The sequence below is a fragment of the Perca flavescens genome, chromosome 15, assembly GCF_004354835.1.
Source record: "Perca flavescens isolate YP-PL-M2 chromosome 15, PFLA_1.0, whole genome shotgun sequence".
In the NCBI taxonomy this organism is placed as follows: Eukaryota; Metazoa; Chordata; class Actinopteri; order Perciformes; family Percidae; genus Perca; species Perca flavescens.
Window position 1 is genome coordinate 31,582,373 of NC_041345.1, and position 18,419 is coordinate 31,600,791.

The following is an 18,419-nucleotide window of genomic DNA, read 5'->3' on the forward strand; positions in this document are numbered from 1 at the left end:
TCCATTGACTTGAACTCTTTCTGTGGCCTGTTCAAGACGCTTCAGGGCTTGTTTGTCTTGCCTTGAACTGATGACCGCTTTCTCACTGTGTATAGGTAGAGTGTCAAGTTTCCAGAGTCTTTCAACATTGTAGTGCAATTCATCTGCAGAGGAACGGAAGGATGTAAACAGACATTGGACAGGCACAGCGTAATCTCGTGGTTGGAAGTCTGTGATAGGGCCTTGAAGTGTCCATCCTAGACAGGTTTTGACAGCTGCTGGTGACCTAGGAGGGCCTAGTCTGACAGGAACAATAGGAGTGATTAAGTGGATATGGTCTGAGCCTATGAGCAGCAGTGGTGATGCTTTGTTAATGGATGGTAATGGTATCCCTTGGAGATGCTTGTATTTCCTTTGAAGAGAAAGCACAGGGTAGGTGTGATCCGAGAGTGCCAACTGGCTTGCAGTAAATGCATGATTGATGGTGAAAGTTTTCTCAGGGTATGCAACAGGAGAGAGCTGAAAACTTACAGATGAGCCATGAAGAGTTTCAACATCTTGGCGAACAGTTCTGAGTGATAAGTCTTCAGCTTTACCTTTCAGGCGAAGATGCTGAGCAGCTGACTGCAGAAGAATGGTACGTTGAGAACCATCATCAAGGACAGCATAGGTCTCCAAGGTTTTCTTCCCATTCTGAAGCAGCACTTTTACAACTTTCAGGAGTACGCCATTGCAGTCACTTGGTCGGTCCAGATATAATGTCCTCACAGAGGTAGAAGGATTATTGGATCTCTGATTCATCTCACACAGGATTTGTAGATGTCTTCCTTTGCAGGTGGCACAGGACTTCTGCAAGTCACACTTAGCGGCTTGGTGAGTGCGAGCACAGCGCCAACAGCGTTTATTGTCCTTTATCTAGTTTACCTTTTGAGCATTTGTCTTATCTATGAACTCCGAACATCAGCTGATATGAGGTTCACATGATCGGCAGTATGCACAGGTTGCTCTTGACTTTGGAAGTGGTTCTTGAGTTGGCGTGGATTCATTGAGTTTGTGTGCCCCATGTAAAATGGTGGTTGGAGCAGGTATAAACTTACGGGAACGTCTTTGTTCATTGGAGAAGATGGAAATCTCTTTTCTGGATTGACAACGAGCCTCAGATTGCAACCAAGATGAAAACACAAGCAAGTCATACTTCATGATACCTTTGTTTCTGTAGACATGCCGTTTGAAGCGATTGGAGTGTTCTGCAGGCAGCTTGTCAAGTAGACGATCCACATGAGAGCCACAGAGAAGTTCTGCACGTCCTTGATCTTCCATAGTGCTAAGCAGACCAACCAGTGCTTGAACACGAAGAGCAAAGTTATCGAGAGCATGACCATCACCTGCTCTAATAGGAGGGAGATCCATGATGTTCCTGAGCTCCTTCAGTGCTAGTTGTCTAGGTTGCCCATAACGTTCATCAAGAGCATCAATGGCTTGTGTGTATGGGTCAGAAGCATAGGAAAAGGCAAGGGCTAGTTGTTTGGCTTGGTCCACTTTAAGATGATCTAGGAGAACATGATATTTGAAATGCTCCGTTTCATTGGGATTGAGTAAATTATTAAGTGCCATCCGTAACATCCTGTACTGCATTTCATCCTCTCGAGTAAGGTCTGGGAAAGAAGGACCCTCAAGCTTGTATACATGTGTTCTGCCTGTAGGGAGTGCCAAAGGTCTCGGTTTGTGGTGACTAAGAGATGTAGAAGACTGAGGCCTTAAAGGGGAATACGGCCTCTGCTGGGGGGAAAAGGAAACAAGAGGCTGAGCACATGAACTTTGTAGGTTAACCTCTGCTGGTGCTGCAGGAAAACTGGGAGGTGGCAGCTCTTGTAAAGGGATTGGTCCAGGTGTACCAGCTGAAGGAATTGCATTATCGAGGTTTGGAAAGTCAGGTAAATAGGGCAGGCTCAACGATATAGCAACAGGATGATGTCTGATCACTGGTGGACAGGAGGAAGAGTGATGTTGCATTTCAACACTTGGAAATCGAGCAGCTTGCGGTTGCGCTTGAGAAACTGCTGTTGGGGCATGCACTGAGTGTCTACTCCCTGTAGATAACCCAGGCCGGGATGAACAGGAGGAATGAGGAGTAGATCTATCCATCATATGCTGAATACCCCTCATTTTCACCAAAAATTTCCTTCATGATTTCAACATGATCAGTTGGCACAGGAGGATCATACATCTTATCTTGCCCTTTGCAGTCATCCTGCGACCCATGTGTGTCTGTTGTATGATGTGGGCATACTGTCTGGCAAGCAGCACCTTTCACTCCAGGATGTTGAACTTCATAATCTTCTAGATAAGCAGGAGGGTGGGTTGTCCGATCAGAACGTCGAGGAGTTCCATCTAATGGCTTTGCATCCATGACAATGGTATATTCCGGCTCGAAGGACCATGTTAAGGAGGGTTCAGGTTTAGAGGTTGATTGCCATCGTCATGGGGCACCGGTCAGAATGCATAGGAAAAAGCCAGAGAGACATTCAGTCCATTCAATGAAGATTTATTTAACAAAGGGGGAGGTAAATGATACTGGATAACATAACAGAACAGACACACATGGGTTGGAGAATCTGGGAAGAAACAAAATAGAAATTACAATTTAACAAAGTTAATATCCTCACATGATAATCATAAAGTAACTAAATAAAGCTGTCATGCAACTATCAAACAGGTTATCAAGAACTAAAGTGCAAAGTAAACTTCATCTTACCAGCTGCCGCCCCATGTGAAGGTGTTGAAGAGACTGACTGAGAGTGAGTGCAGTCTTAAATAAGGAGTGACCAGGTGAACTCAATCAGGTAATCAGAGCAGAAACAAAAGCCAGTGATGAAGACAGGGGAGAAAAGGAAGTGAGGTACAGGAAGTGAGGTAAGTGTGAAAAGAAAGTGTCAGAATAAGATAAAAATAGGGATCTTTAGTACAACTATGCAAGAACAGGCTGAAATTATAATTCAATTTGCAGCAATTCCTGAACGTCTGAGAAGTTTTTTTTTCTTTTTTCAGCCAGTCATCATGATTCGGTGTAACAACTGCCAGTGTCATTCATATACTGATCAGCATTCACAAGGTGCTTTGCATTAACTATTTATGGTTACAAATGGGCGTATACAGGGCGGTATAAGAGGCTGAGCCACGTACACTCACTTGTAGGTAATCTCTGATGTATAAAGGAAACATTGCTGACTCCTGGGGTCTCATTTATAAAACTGTGCATAGGATCCTTACTATAAGTGTACGTACGGCCAAAAGCCCAAAATGGTGTACGCAAAAAAAAAAGTCTGATTTATAAAACCGTGTGTACACACACCTGTAAGCAATGTTCCCTTTATAAATCACAGATTGACTACAAGCGTGCGTACGTGGCTCAGCCTCTTATCCCGCCCTGTACACGCCCATTTTTAACCATAAATAGTCAATGTAAAGCACCTCGTGAATGCTGATAAGTATGTTAATGACCCTGGCAGTTGTTCTTTCGTTACACCAAATCATGCCGAATCATGGCAACTGGCGAAGAAAAAGCAAAAAACCTCTCAGACGCTTGGGAATTGCTGCCAATTGAATTATAATTTTGGCTTGTTGTTGCACAGTGTAGGGAAATCGGATCTATAGACTACCTTTACTAATAAAATCTTCCAAAACAGCAGGCATTACGGCACTCTGGGACAGCTTCGATATACGAGACGTATATAATAAGATTTAACAGAACTATATATTATATCCAAACAAGCCTTAGTGATAAAGTTGAAGATTATATATTTATTTAAAAAAACACTTAGTTGTCTGACATTTCCCTCTGGAAACAGCCGGTTTCCCCCAGAGTGGCGAGGACCTGTATTTGGACCGGGATATGGCACGGTTCCGGTGCGTTGCCCTCTCTACTGGACCCAATTCAGCACATAGATCCAAGAGCGCAGCTTTAGGGAATTTAAATCGGCATATAAGCCAGTCATCGTCACGGTCTCTGAAGTCTCTTTCTCTCCTCATTCTTCCATTGGGGATTAGTCCTCCTGCAGGGCCAGCAGTGCCATCATGCAGCATTACGCACGGGTTCACCGCAGTATTTATATGTTTACAACATATTGTGATTGTTAACCCTTTGCCAAAATCACAGCATCAACCAGTGGTACCCCCACCTCAAGATACAATTTGAAGACGAAATAAAATGTAACTGGCAAACACACCTTTCTTCATGCAGGTTTTGTTATTAACAGTATTAAAGTTTGGACTGATAACGAGGACATAAAGGGTAACGATTGTGCAAGGGCTTAACGGCTGTATTTTCAGACTTTGACATTTGATGATATATGCACAGTTTTAAAGACAGATATTTAGTTATTTAAACTGTGTTCTCCCGTTATCTAATGCTAGGGTATTTGATGCTATCCTGTATTCCATGCAGTCGGGCCATCTCCTCCTCCTGCGCTCCGTAGCGGAAAATGTGACGATTAAATATTAAGAACACATTTTTATTTAAGATTTGAGTTGGATTTTCCAAAGTGTTTATGGAACAGTTATCACTTAGTACAAGCACAAATAACACTGCTGGATTTCATCTTCATGGTAACTTGGATGATATGGAGTGAAAGAATGTGCGTGAGGCATCAATACTAGAAAATATTAGAGTAATCTTATTCCCATTTACTTTCTGCAGTCTGACTTCAGTTCACCACCTCACCATCTGCGTCGCCAATTCCTATTTTGTCTCCAAAATGTGCGTATGCATTGTTCAGAATTTGCATGGAGTACCGCACATTCTCCCGTCAAGTTTGTTTTTTACAAATCACAACCTTTGCGTGGGAAGTGGCACATTTTCAGCCCCGTTTTGTGCGTATGCCACGTTTATAATTGAGACCCCAATTCTAGTAAATGTTTACCACTACAGGGAGTCCTCTGATTCACTGTTAACATGCAAACATTACTTTGTGGACCTTTACTTTGTGTTTGTCTCTGTTACAGATATAAAACTATAGATGTGAATTATGGATCATACAAAATGTGACCAAGAACTACCTGGATACAAATATACTGTACAGTAGGTTTATTATATATGTTGTGGGTGCAGTGCAGAATTTATCTTGTTTTTTTATCAGGAGGAATCTTAAAGAACCTGAACCCAGCTGTGTGTCCATGAAGAGTGACCGGTCTATGCCTTATCCTTTTAACTTCAAAGATGGGCGCCATTCTGTTGATCAAAGGTGAGGATTTCAAACAAATAATCAGCAGGACTAGTAAATGTTTACCACTACAGGGAGTCCTCTGATTCACTGTTAACATCCAAACATCACTTTGTGGACCTTTACCTTGTGATTGTCTCTGCCATAGATATAAAACTATATATGTGAATTATGGATCATACAAAATGTGACCAATAACTACCTGGATACAAATATAATGTACAGTAGGTTTATTATATATGTTGTGGGTGCAGTGCAGAATTTATCTTGTTTTTTTATCAGGAGGAATCGGGAAGCACATGAACCCAGCTGTGTGTCCATGAAGAGTGACCGGTCTATGCCTTATCCTTTAAACTTCAAAGATTGGCGCCACTCTGTTGATCAAAGGTGAGGATTTCAAACTGATAATAAAAACAAAATTATGTTTTCATCAGACTCTCAGTTGTGAGATCTGCCGTTTTCAACCTTAATTGACTCGATGAAGTTCTCTGAGCACCAACACTGTTTTTCCGTCAAATACATTCCCACTGGGAGTACAACCAGTCTGATGCTGAGCAGCGGTCAACACACAAAAATAACAAAAAGCCCTGAAAATAAATCAGTAATTTCTCCTTGAGATAACCACCATCACCATAGCTGATTAGAGCAGAACAAGTTAATTTATTAAAATATCTCAACTAAAGTAAACTACTCTTTGTACAGTCTGCAATCAGTAGTGTGGGTTGTTGGAGGCTATGGAATTGTAAATGTTAACTTAACCTTAAACACAATCAAACCAAACAAAACTAAGTTGGGTGTCAGAAAGGTATCAGCCTTCCAGACGAGAGCAAGAGGCAGACCTTTGGAATCACCCAGTTAATATAGACTCCCCCCGCAGGTAAGGCTAATCCCTTAACGAGGTGGGAGGAGCCAGTCAATCAGGGCCAACTGAAAGAGGGGAACAGAGACAGGCCAAAACAGGTAGTCATACACTGGAGTAGTCAATTCAGTACATTAATTTGTTGCTGAATTGAAACTGAAGTATCTTTGTGAAAATGTAACAATATACTGAACCTTTGGATGTTAATTTATTTTATTTTATTTTCAGGAAATATTGTTCTTTGTCTTGTGTGGTCAATCAATATTGCATTCATTTCTGCCTCCTGTTCGAGTCTGGTCTCCCATGATTCTGGTCCATCGTAATCTTTACTACTTATTAATTTATTACATTACCTCCACTAACAATAGTTTTTAGGAGCTTTTGTCTACATAAACATCAGAGAAAACACAGAGGAAAATGTGAAAATTTGTTATCAGCTAAGACCACTGGCTATGATCCAGACTACAAGGACAACCAAGACCATCTCTACGTCCATCTTTATCTTTACATCAGACGGGACACTGAGGCAAGTGTGAATGAATTCACTAGCCTAGAAATCTAGATGCACCCTAGCGGCAGCAAATTTAATTTGCAGCCAGGGGGTTCTAAGCACTCTCCGTTGGTTTGCGAGCTGGAAAAACCGAACTCTAGTCAGGCCAATCACATCTTGTATAGAGTCGGTGGGTGGGCTTATGGTTGCTGCTGCTGGGAACAGCGGTCTTCTGGAAGACTTGGAGTTAAGCTTTTCTTTGAGAAAAGAACAAAGAACGACACTGAAATCATTCTTCAAAAAGGAAGATGTGTTCGGAGTTTTGCCGACCGGATACGGCAAAAGTTTAATCTATCAACTAACTTTGCTATCTTCTTCATTGCTCTGGTTGGTTGTAGCGCTATCCTATTGCGTGTAGAGGGAATTTTAAAGACAACCGTTTATCCCGCCCCTCGGATTGAGCCCTGTCAATAATGAGTTCCCAGACCCAACATCTTGATGTGGCTCTGGCTTGTCAGGGTATGAATTCACACATTGCTTGTGACTTCTCTGCTGGGCATCCTGGTAGCCAGTGTGCAGGCATTAGACAGTGAGCTGGTGGTCTCTGTGCCTACATGTCTCCATCTATTTCTAGTAGAATGTCAGGAACTCTGGTGTGCTTTCACTGAGACTTGGCTAGATCTTGGAGTGCCGGTGCCATTTAACCTGATGACTCTGATGCTCTCTGATGGCCATATAGTGCTTTATGATGAATCATGCACAAGTTTAAGGAACTGATGAGATAACATTCACTGGAATAGTAATTCTTATGAATTCATGTGACAAATTTGATTGATTGACATCCAAATCACTTCATATACTTTTACCTTGTGTCTGTCTCTGTGTGGACTGACATAATGTGAGCTAATTCTTCCTGATTCCTCCACAGAGTGGACCAGGAGAGCTCAGAGGTTCCCAGTGGTCAGTCTGCCCAGCAGCATCAAACACACCTGCACTCCATATTTATGGTCTGTACATGTGCAACAACTACTTTTACATCTATTCTTTTCACAATCATCTCCATGCTTCACTTTTTAGACCAGTGGATTGTCATTCTGTCCAACATGGATCTGATGTTTGCTTCCATAATTTCAGTTTGATTTGTCATTCATATAATCTTCTATTCCAGCTGCTGGAGGAGAACATTGGCACGAGCTGAAGAAGATCCAGAAGGTTCTGAATCCAGATTACCCAGAATGCTTAGAGAGTAAGAGCGAGGATGAGAAAGTGTTGGACGGTGAGGATGAAGAGCAGAGGAGGAGCAGCAGAGAGGCATTTCTGAAGATCACACAGCACTTCTTGAGGAGAATGAAGCAGGAGGAGCTGGCTGACCGTCTGCAGAGCAGTAAGAGGATTTCTCTAAAGATTTAACATGCTGGACAAATGGGACATTTAATAATGTCTCAAGAAATGGACCAAAATATATTAATATATTGTTTGAGAAAACTAGATGTCAAAATATTTTTTTTTTGAGTAATAATCTTCTTTGTTGTGTTTTCGTTTAGGAAGTCTTGCTGCAGGCGGTAAGCGTAAGCTCAAATCTAAGCTGCAGAAGAAGTTCCAGTGTGTGTTTGAGGGGATTGTTAAAGCAGGAAACCCAACCCTTCTGAATCAGATGTTCACAGAGATCTACATCATAGAGGGAGGGACTGCAGAGGTCAATGATGAACATGAGGTCAGACAGATTGAAACAGCATCCAGGAAACCATACAGACCAGATACAACAATCAGACAAGAAGACATCTTTAAAGCCTCACCTGGAAGAGATGAACCAATCAGAACAGTGATGACAAAGGGAGTGGCTGGCATTGGGAAAACAGTCTTAACACAGAAGTTCACTATGGACTGGGCTGAAAACAAAGCAAACCAGGACATCCAGTTCACATTTCCATTCACCTTCAGAGAGCTGAATGTGCTGAAAGAGGAAAAGTACAGCTTGGTGGAACTTGTTGATCGCTTCTTTAGTGAAACCAAAGAAGCAGGAATCTGCAGGTTTGAAGAGGTTGTGTTCATCTTTGATGGTCTGGATGAGTGTCGACTTCCTCTGGACTTCCTCAACACTGAGATCCTGACTGATGTTACAGAGTCCACCTCAGTGGGTGTGCTGCTGACCAACCTCATCAGGGGGAAACTGTTTCCCTCTGCTCGCCTCTGGATAACCACACGACCTGCAGCAGCCAATCAGATCCCTCCTGAGTGTATTGACATGGTCACAGAGGTCAAAGGGTTCACTGACCCACAGAAGGAGGAGTACTTCAGGAAGAGATACAGAGACAAGAAGCAGGCCAGCAGAATCATCTCCCACATCAATAAATCATAAAGCCTACACATCATGTGCCACATTCCAGTGTTCTGTTGGATCACAGCTACAGTTCTGGAGGACGTGTTGAAGAGCAGAGATGGAGGAGAGCTGCCCAAGACCCTGACTGAGATGTACATCCACTTCCTGGTGGTTCAGTCCAAAGTGAAGAACATCAAGTATGATGGAGGAGCTGAGACGGATCCACACTGGAATAAAAAGAGCAGGAAGATGATGGAGTCTCTGGGAAAACTGGCTTTTGAGCAGCTGCAGAAAGGCAACCTGATCTTCTATGAATCAGACCTGACAGAGTGTGGCATTGATATCAGAGAAGCCTCAGTGTACTCAGGAGTGTTCACACAGATCTTTAAAGAGGAGAGAGGACTGTACCAGGGGTACAAGGTGTTCTGCTTCGTCCATCTGAGTGTTCAGGAGTTTCTGGCTGCTCTTCATGTCCATCTGACATTAATCAACTCCGTAGTCAACCTGCTTACAGAAGAACAAAAAACATCCAGGCTGACAATCTTCAGAGACAAAACAAGTTTCTACCAGAGTGCTGTGGACAAGGCCTTACAGAGTCCAAATGGACACCTGGACTTGTTCCTCCGCTTCCTCTTGGGTCTTTTTCTGCAGTCCAATCAGACTCTCCTACGAGGTCTGCTGAAACAGACAGGAAGTGTCTCACAGACCAATCAGAAAACAGTTGAGTACATCAAGAAGAAGATCAATGAGAATCTGTCTGCAGAGAGAAGCATCAATCTGTTCCACTGTCTGAATGAACTGAATGATCGTTCTCTAGTGGAACAGATCCAACAGTCCCTGAGTTCAGGAAGTCTCTCCACAGATAAACTGTCTCCTGGTCAGTGGTCAGCTCTGGTCTTCATCTTACTGTCATCAGAAAAAGATCTGGATGTGTTTGACCTGAAGAAATACTCTGCTTCAGAGGAGACTCTTCTGAGGCTGCTGCCAGTGGTCAAAGCCTCCAACAAAGCTCTGTACGTGCACACACAACTATCCAGATTAAATGGAGTTTTTCTTTATTCAGAAAATAAATAACTTTTGTTTCTCATGTATTGCTGATTCCTCTTCAGGCTGAGTGGCTGTAACCTGTCAGAGAGAAGCTGTGAAGCTCTGTCCTCAGTTCTCATCTCCCAGTCCTCTAGTCTGACGGAGCTGGACCTGAGTAACAACGAGCTGCAGGATTCAGGAGTGAAGCAGCTGTCGGCTGGACTGAAGAGTCCACACTGCAGACTGGAAACTCTCAGGTAAGTGTTTGTGTAACAATGGAAATTAAACAAACTTATGATGCTTTACACTCCTAACCCCAAATGCATGTTTTGTTTAAAACTCCACCAAAGAAAGACCACTTACCCTAGAAAGGAGCTGAAAAAAAGGTTTTTGTCGTCGGTTTCTCAAAATGTGTTCGTGAATGCGTCTCGCTAGAACCAGCCGACAGTAGGCTTGGCATTTGTTTTTCCTTTTTTATGTTTTATGCGATAATCACTGTGTTATTCTGCTCAAGGGCGTAACTCTAGGTTCAACATTGGGGGGGGGGGAGATTGCCACTGAGGGGTGTAGTCTATATATATATCATATGAAAGTGGGGGGTAGGACATTTTCAGCGGCACATCATCTGCATTGTGATCATTTTTAATGCCCCAGTTTATGTTGGAAATATATTTATTTATGAGAAGGAAAATTAAAATATATATATATATATATATATATATATATACGTGTATATATAAGGTAGTAATGGGTCTTTTACATTAGGGACCTAAGGCCGGATCCTAAAGTTGACCCCAAAGTCCTGCTTGGTTGATAAGTGTGAACACATCCATGCCCAAGTCCACTTGAGAAGGTGGTCTTTACAGTTAATATCTTTCTTTCATCATTAAGATGAGATAAGATACTCAGGGGTTTGAACTGGCCAGTTTTAATTACTACCCCCCCTGGTTCATGGTTGTGCTTGTTAATTTGAGATGCAAGACTTGCAAAGAGCCCACAGTGAGTAATAATGTGACAGGAGCAAAAACGTTAACAAATGGCTTGGTTTTCACAGGGTTAAATGTGGCAGCCATATTCTCCTGAAGGAGTTAGCATAAGCTTTGTATAAGCAATAGTTGGAGCACACTTCTCACTACCCCATCTTAAGAACCTCCGGTATGTCAGAGTGAACCTCATCTGGCGCCTTGCCACAGGGAGCAGGTTTAGGACTTCCTCAAAATGTTCCTTCCACAGTCCGATAATATCTCCACTGCGTGTGTTTGTGTTTGTGTGTGTGTGTGTGTGTGTGTGTGTGAGTGTGTGTGTAGTCTGTCATTCTGTCTGGTCTCAGTGGAAGGCTGTACTTCTCTGGCCTCAGCTCTGAGCTCAAACCCCTCCCATCTGAGAGTGCTGGACCTGAGCTACAATCATCCAGGAGACTCAGGAGTGAAGCTGCTGTCAGCTGGACTTAAGGATCCAAACTGGAGACTGGACACTCTCAGGTACTGTATGTACAGATGGACAGACAACAGCCGCTCTCCCACTGTTTCTCTGTCACTAACTGATGAACTCTGGTTCATGATTAATGGAGGATCTGAGTGAAGGTGTATGAAGTTGATTCTGACTTTGTTACTTTCTGCAGGATGGACCATGGTGGACAACAGAGAATGAGACCTGGTGTGAGGAAATGTGAGTATGTTTAAAGTTTGATTCATGAGAACTTTGCTGCATGTTGCACTAGATTTGTCGTTTTCTTAACTGAAGTACGATGATTTATTTTCAGTTTCTTTCAGTGTGCCTGGAAAGACTCCCCGATGCTTTTATTTATTTTTACTTCACGTCATCTTACTTGATGTCTTTCTTCAAAAGAAACAATGAAAATATGAACTGGTTTTGTCATTTTTCGCTTGGAAACAAAAAACAAACCGCAGACCGGTCCGTGTACTTTTTCGTTCATTTGATTTTCATTTCATAAACAGGTATTGAAAAACAAAAAACGATGGTTATTTGATTTTCGTTTTAAAATACAACATTTGAAATTGAAATACAAGGCATTTTTTTCCTTTTCATGGTCAAAAGGGATGGGAGAAATTTAAAATATGCTGTGATTTTCATTTTCTATTTCATATAACAAAAATAAAATCACTCAGAAATAGATATCAGCCCAGGCTAAAATTTCTTTGGAAACCTGTACTCTTGATAATGCTTGGGGGGAATTTTATATCATAATGTCACATTTATTTATTACCCTCTCTCCCTGCCTTCCTCTGACTCTCTGTATCTACCCGCCGTAGACAACTTCTCCCAAAGAGAGTCAAACCAGTTGAGGAAACAGAATTTCGGTTCACGGCCGTAACGTTACCGTTAGGCCACCGTTAACAATCCTAGCAAACTTTCTGTTGCTGATCTGGCAGAGTCACCGGCGGTTCGGGATCAGATCATGGGGATCAGACCTCCGGTGCTGGGTCTAATATTCTAATATTAGCTGCTGCAGCTAGCTAGCAGCTAGCCACCAGCCATGTGACCTTGGTCCCCGCGGTTTGCTCCCCGGTGCTGATTGACTCTGGTCCGTCTGCAGAGCTGCGTTACCCGCTCTAGCTGACCTGGCAATCCGCCACCCTCGTGATTTATTCATATTTTCTTTTCTTTGCAGATAGTGATATGCTATGATGCCAGGCTGGCTAGTTGCTTTTAGTCGGAGTCTGTGAGATAACAAAACGTCCTCATAACGTGCATATAAATAGATGGAATAAATATAAGTTCCCTGAAATAAGTAAAACATGTAGGCTATTGAACTATAATGACTAATGCCTATGTTCATATTGCCTCATGTATTTCATGATCTATTTTATAGCCATATTTATGTATATTTATGTAAAGGAGGGCAAAAAACGGATGATCAGTTGCTCAGGAAGTTATCGGCTACAATTTCCTTCAACTGCATTCTCAAACGCTTAACGTGAAAAAGCTTAACGTGGTTTAACCTAAGTAAATGATCAATCAGATATCAGTCAGTTATCAGATAACGTCCATAATAATTGGACTTTGGGTTAGATTTTTTCACAGTTTTCAGTGGTTATGAGTAGCAATATGAGAGAGAAATTTGGTAATCATTGATCATTGTTTAGGTAGATTAAACCACGTTAAAGGAGAATTCCGGCCAATTTTTACGTTAATCTTGATCGCTATAGCTACGCGAGTACTTTCGATAGAAAAAACCCCGACCCAAATCAGTGCAGGTAACACTGAGAAGCTGCAGCTACGTACTACAAGCGTCCCCTGAGCTAAAACGGCAGTGCTCGGGGCAAGTTTTAGAGTGCCTTTGTGCCTCTTAACAGACACAAAATGCAATTAATATGTCTGTGCCACAAGAACAGGGCCCTTACGTGTCAACAAGATGCGTTTTCAACTCAGACATTGTTTAAATTCACCTACCCTGGTCCCTGTCTCGATCCTGCCAGTAGCTAGCTTGCCCTGCTAGCTGATAGCCGTTAGCTGCCGTTTGGTGAGTGTATTCAGACAGGCTTCTGTGATAATCATCCCAATAACAATCCACGGAGCGGTGGTGGTGTGGCTATGTCCTCCAGAGGACAGGTCATGTCACATCTTGAAGTGTATTCCCCCCTAAAAAAAACAATAGTGCTGTAGTAGCTGTTAGCTGCTAGCTGCCCTCCGGTGAGTGTGTACAGCCAGATAGCTGTTAGCCGTTAGCTGCTAGCTGCCGTCCAGTGAGTGTATTCAGCCAGGCATCTGTCCTAATCATCCCAATAAAAATCCACGGAGCGCCCGGTGGTTTGGTGGATATCCTGCATAGGACAGATCATGCATTTGCAGCGAAAGGTTTAGATTATTTCCCCCTCAAAATAGGTAATTGAGCACTGTAGTGGTTATGACCATATCAGTGACTATGTAACTACATGGAAACGGGATAAACGATGTCTGTGGCTTGCACAGTAATAGCGTTACTGAAGCCTAGCTGTTGCATCGCGCGGTCTCCTGGGAATTCAGTTGTAGCAGAAAAAGGTAAACAGTAATTTGCAGATTGGAGCGTAGTGTGTGTGAAGAGTGAAAAGCGGAGTTGTTTATAACAGAAGAAGCTTGGAGTATGAAGAATATAGCAGATATGCAACACACGGAAGAGCCTTTTGTGTTTGATGGTCATCCTTATTTATTCGAACCAGAGCATACAGACGAAGAACTAGCCTCAAGAGTTGGGAAAGACTGACCGACAGAGAGGCAGATGAACTTGCTGCTCCAAGCACAACTAAAGGTGCCTTCAGTAACTGGGGACATAAACAGGCATTGGGATGAACAGATGCCTGGCTGCAGCTAGCAAGCTAACAGCTATCTGGCTGTACACACTCACCGGAGGGCAGCTAGCAGCTAACAGCTACTACAGCACTATTGGGACATAGCAACATGACCTGTCCTCTGGAGGACATAGCCACACCACCACCGCTCCGTGGATTTTATTGGGATGATTATCACAGAAGCCTGTTAAACGTAAAGATTAGCAGGGCAAGCTAGAATTCTCCTTTAAGGTTAATTTTCTGAGTTAAGCATTTGAATGTCCCAGCTGCAGTTAAGAGGCACAAAGGCACTCTAAAACTTGAGGGCTGCAGCTTCTCAGTGTTACCTGCACTGATTTGGGTCGGGTTTTTCTATCTACTCCCGTAGCTATAGCGATCAAGATTAACGTAAAAATTGGCGGAATTCTCCTTTAAGCTTTTTCACGTTAAGCATTTGAATGTCCCAGCTGCAGTTGAGGGAAACTGTAGCCTATAACTTCCTGAGCGACTGATCATCCGTTTTTTGCCCCCCTTTACATATGAAATAGATCATAAAATACATAAATGAGGCAATATATATGAACATAGGCATTAGCCATTATAGTTCAATAGCCTAAGTACATATGTTTTACTTTTATTTATTTCAGGGGACTTTTATTTATTCCTTCTATTTATATGCACGTTATATTCAAAGGAAGTTTTGTTATCTCACAGACTTCGACTGCAACTAGCCAGCCTGCCTGGCATCAGTGCGTCATAGCATATCACTATCTGAAAAGAAAATATGAATAAATCACGAGGGCGGCAGATTGCAGCTCAGCTAGAGCGGATAACGCAGCTCTGCAGACGGACCAGAGTCAATCACCCCCGGGGAGCGAAGTCACAGGGCTGGTGGCTAGCTGCTAGCTAGCTGCAGCAGCTAATGTTAGAATATTAGAACCAGCACCGGAGGTCTGATCCCCATGATCTGATCCCGAACCGCCGGTGACTCTGCCAGATCAGCCACAGAAAGTTTGCTGGGATTGTTAATGGTGGCCTAACGGTAACGTTACAGCCGTGAACCGAAATTCTGTTTCCTCAACTGGTTCGACTCTCTTTGGGAGAAGTTGTCTACAGCGGGTAGAGACAGAGAGTCAGAGGAAGGCAGGGAGAGAGGGTAATAAATAAATGTGACATTATGAAATAAAATTCCCCCCAAGCATTATCAAGAGTACAGGTTTCCAAAGTAATTTCAGCCTGGGCTGAAAGCAACACTGGTAGGCTAGGCTGGCGCTGTTGCCTTGGAAATGACAACATCCGGCCTCTGAATATAAAAAACAAGCCTTTTTTCATATCTATTTCTGAGTGATTTTATTTTTGTTATATGAAATAGAAAATGAAAATCACAGCATTTTTTAAATTTCTCCCATCCCCTTTTGACCATGAAAAGGAAAAAATGCCTTGTATTTCAATTTCAAATGTTGTATTTTAAAATGAAAATCAAATAACCATCATTTTTTGTTTTTCAATACCTGTTTATGAAATGAAAATCGAATGAACGAAAAAGTACACGGACCCAGACCACTTGATTTCGTTGTTTCAACTCAAAAATCAAAAAACTCATGTGACTTCTGTCTTTGGTTTCAAATGATAAAACAAATTGAACACAGACTTTTTAATTCTTCAATCCAAAAGGAATTGCCAAAAAAGAAAGAAGAGTTTTTTGTTTCTGACACCAGAAACAGTTTTTTTCCTTTTTTTCTTTTGAAACAAAAAACAAAAATATGTGTTTCATTTTTTAATTAAAAATGAATTACAGATTATCCAATAATACCCAGACTGTTGTTGCCTTCAAGCGCTGCTCGTAAATTAATACTTCACAAGTTGACAGATATAAGTTGATGTGTTTCTTCAATTTTCTTCTCCAGATGTTTTAATAAGTTAGTGTTTAAAACCTACATAATATAATTAATGTCACAAAGATGTTGAAAAGTAGAATAAAGTGAGTTGAGGTGGATACCTTCCAGTTCCTCCTTGAATGGAGACATGGGACCAGTTCTACGACACAAACACACAAATACTTTCACTCATAAACTGGTATTTCTATAAACTCAAGGTGTGCACATCACACTGACTTCAGACCAGCGTACACATGGTTTTAGAGCCAGCTGCAGGTGATCAGGTGGAAATGGAAAACAGGCTGGGAGACAGAATCTTAATAATAAAACATTGTTTGTTGTGAATTAATTGTTATAACTGGATTGTTGACGTTAAAGTTTGTTAAACATCATTCACAGCTGAATATGAAATGAAAGTTTCAATGATTTTCTTTCAGAAGTTATCAGTAAAGTTGTTAATAGGGATGCACCGACTCCAGATTTTTGGGGATTGGCCGAATACCGAATCCACTAGTTAAGATTCCACCGAATCTGAAACCGAATACCGAATCCTACTCCTATCCTCAGTCCATTAACACAGTAACACATTAATGAAGTAAACAACATCCACAGCCTCTAAAATAATTCTATGTAACAACTTAATGTTGCATTCACATGCTTTTTTCACATCATAGGAAAGCACATCGCTATCGCCAGATGAGTGACAATTTTGTTTGGCAAATTTTCGCTAACCAGTGTATGATTAAGGTGTTGTGAAATGTTTGTTTAAAGCACTTAAATAAGAAATTCATGTTGCTTAGTTTAAAATGGTCTAAAGGAATTGGTAAATTAGTGTGATTAAAACTCACTATTTACAGTATTTACAGTGCTTGATTTACAGCGGATATGTGAAAAGGTAGAGACCCTAACTTGTTTAACAGACCTTAAACAACCTTATTTGTTTAACGGTAAATAAGCTTTCTAATTTCACCCACCCAACATGCCTTCTGTAGTGGAATGGCTTTGAATGACGACCAAAATCGTTTGTCTTTTACCGGGGATTTCCACCAAATGCGTAACGGCTGCGTAACGGCTCCGAAACGGAGGCGGAGTCATTAGGTTTCCATTGAAGTCAATGTGGGTATTTCCACTGACTGCATAACGGCTGAGTTCCGACTCCGTCCCAGCTCCAGCGGTCTGCAGCCCTCCGGAGCAGATATGCAGAGCTTCTATTTTTGCTGGACGCCGGAGAGCTCCGCAGCAATTCAGCACACGGCAGATAGTGCAGGACAGGAAGTCGAGCACAGAAACAAAATAAATATCCGGTTAATTTTCAAAATAAAATACATCGTGTGAACAACTTAAGCTTGACGGATATGTTTCGCAAACCGTCACAGGAAGTGCTTTTATTTTGAAGTAACCTACATGGAAGTAGTCTGTTGTGTACTCTTGCAAGCTTACTGAGATGAATGTGAGACACTACATGCAATACATGTCCGTCAAGCTTAAGTTGTTCAGTTTCTTGAGTGTAAAACTGCAACATATTGCACAGTAAATGTTCACAGTAAAAGACAAGCATTTTTGGTCATCATTCAAAGCCATTCCACTACAGCAGGCATGTTGGGTGGGTGAAATTAGAAAGCTGACGTTAGCTAACCAGCAGCAGCCGAGTAGGGTTCGGTGGGAAAAAATTCTAAGGTTCGGCAGAAACCGAACCCTGTCAAAAAGCCCAATGGGTTTTGGTGCATCCCTAGTTGTTAATATATCATCAGATGATAACCTGCAGCTGTATTGTGTCTTGTACACTCCATCAGATGTCTGTAAACTGGAACTGGACACAAACACAGTAAACAGAAAACTCAAACTGTCTGACAACAACAGGAAGGTGACACATGTGAGAAAGGATCAGTCATATCCTGGTCATTCAGACAGATTTGACTCCTGGCCTCAGCTGCTGTGTAGAAATGGTCTGATTGGTCGCTGTTACTGGGAGATCGAGAGGAGAGGAAGGGTTGAAATATCAGTGAGTTACAGAGGAATCAGGAGGAGAGGAGCCAGTGAAGACTGTAGGTTTGGATGCAATGATCAGTCCTGGAGTCTGTTCTGCTCGGATGATGGTTACTCTGTCTGGCACAATAACAGAGAAACAGCCCTCACTTCCTCCTCTGTCTTTAACAGAGTAGCAGTGTATGTGGACTATCCCGCTGGCTCTCTGTCCTTCTACAGAGTCTCCCCTGACTCACTGATCCACCTCCACACCTTCAACACCACATTCACTCAGCCTCTTTATCCTGGGTTTATGATCTGCCCTGGTTCCTCAGTGTCTCTGTGTCCTCTGCAGGAATGATAGACAATGTATAAAGCTGAGTGAATGTGATGTATTTTAAGTTTTTGGTATATCT

General features: G+C 42.1%; 1 pseudogene; it reads left to right on the forward strand.

Annotated features, from left to right (window-relative positions):
* Positions 1–6,509: 6,509 nt before the first annotated feature.
* LOC114570232 (NLR family CARD domain-containing protein 3-like) lies at positions 6,510–18,419 on the forward strand (annotated as a pseudogene).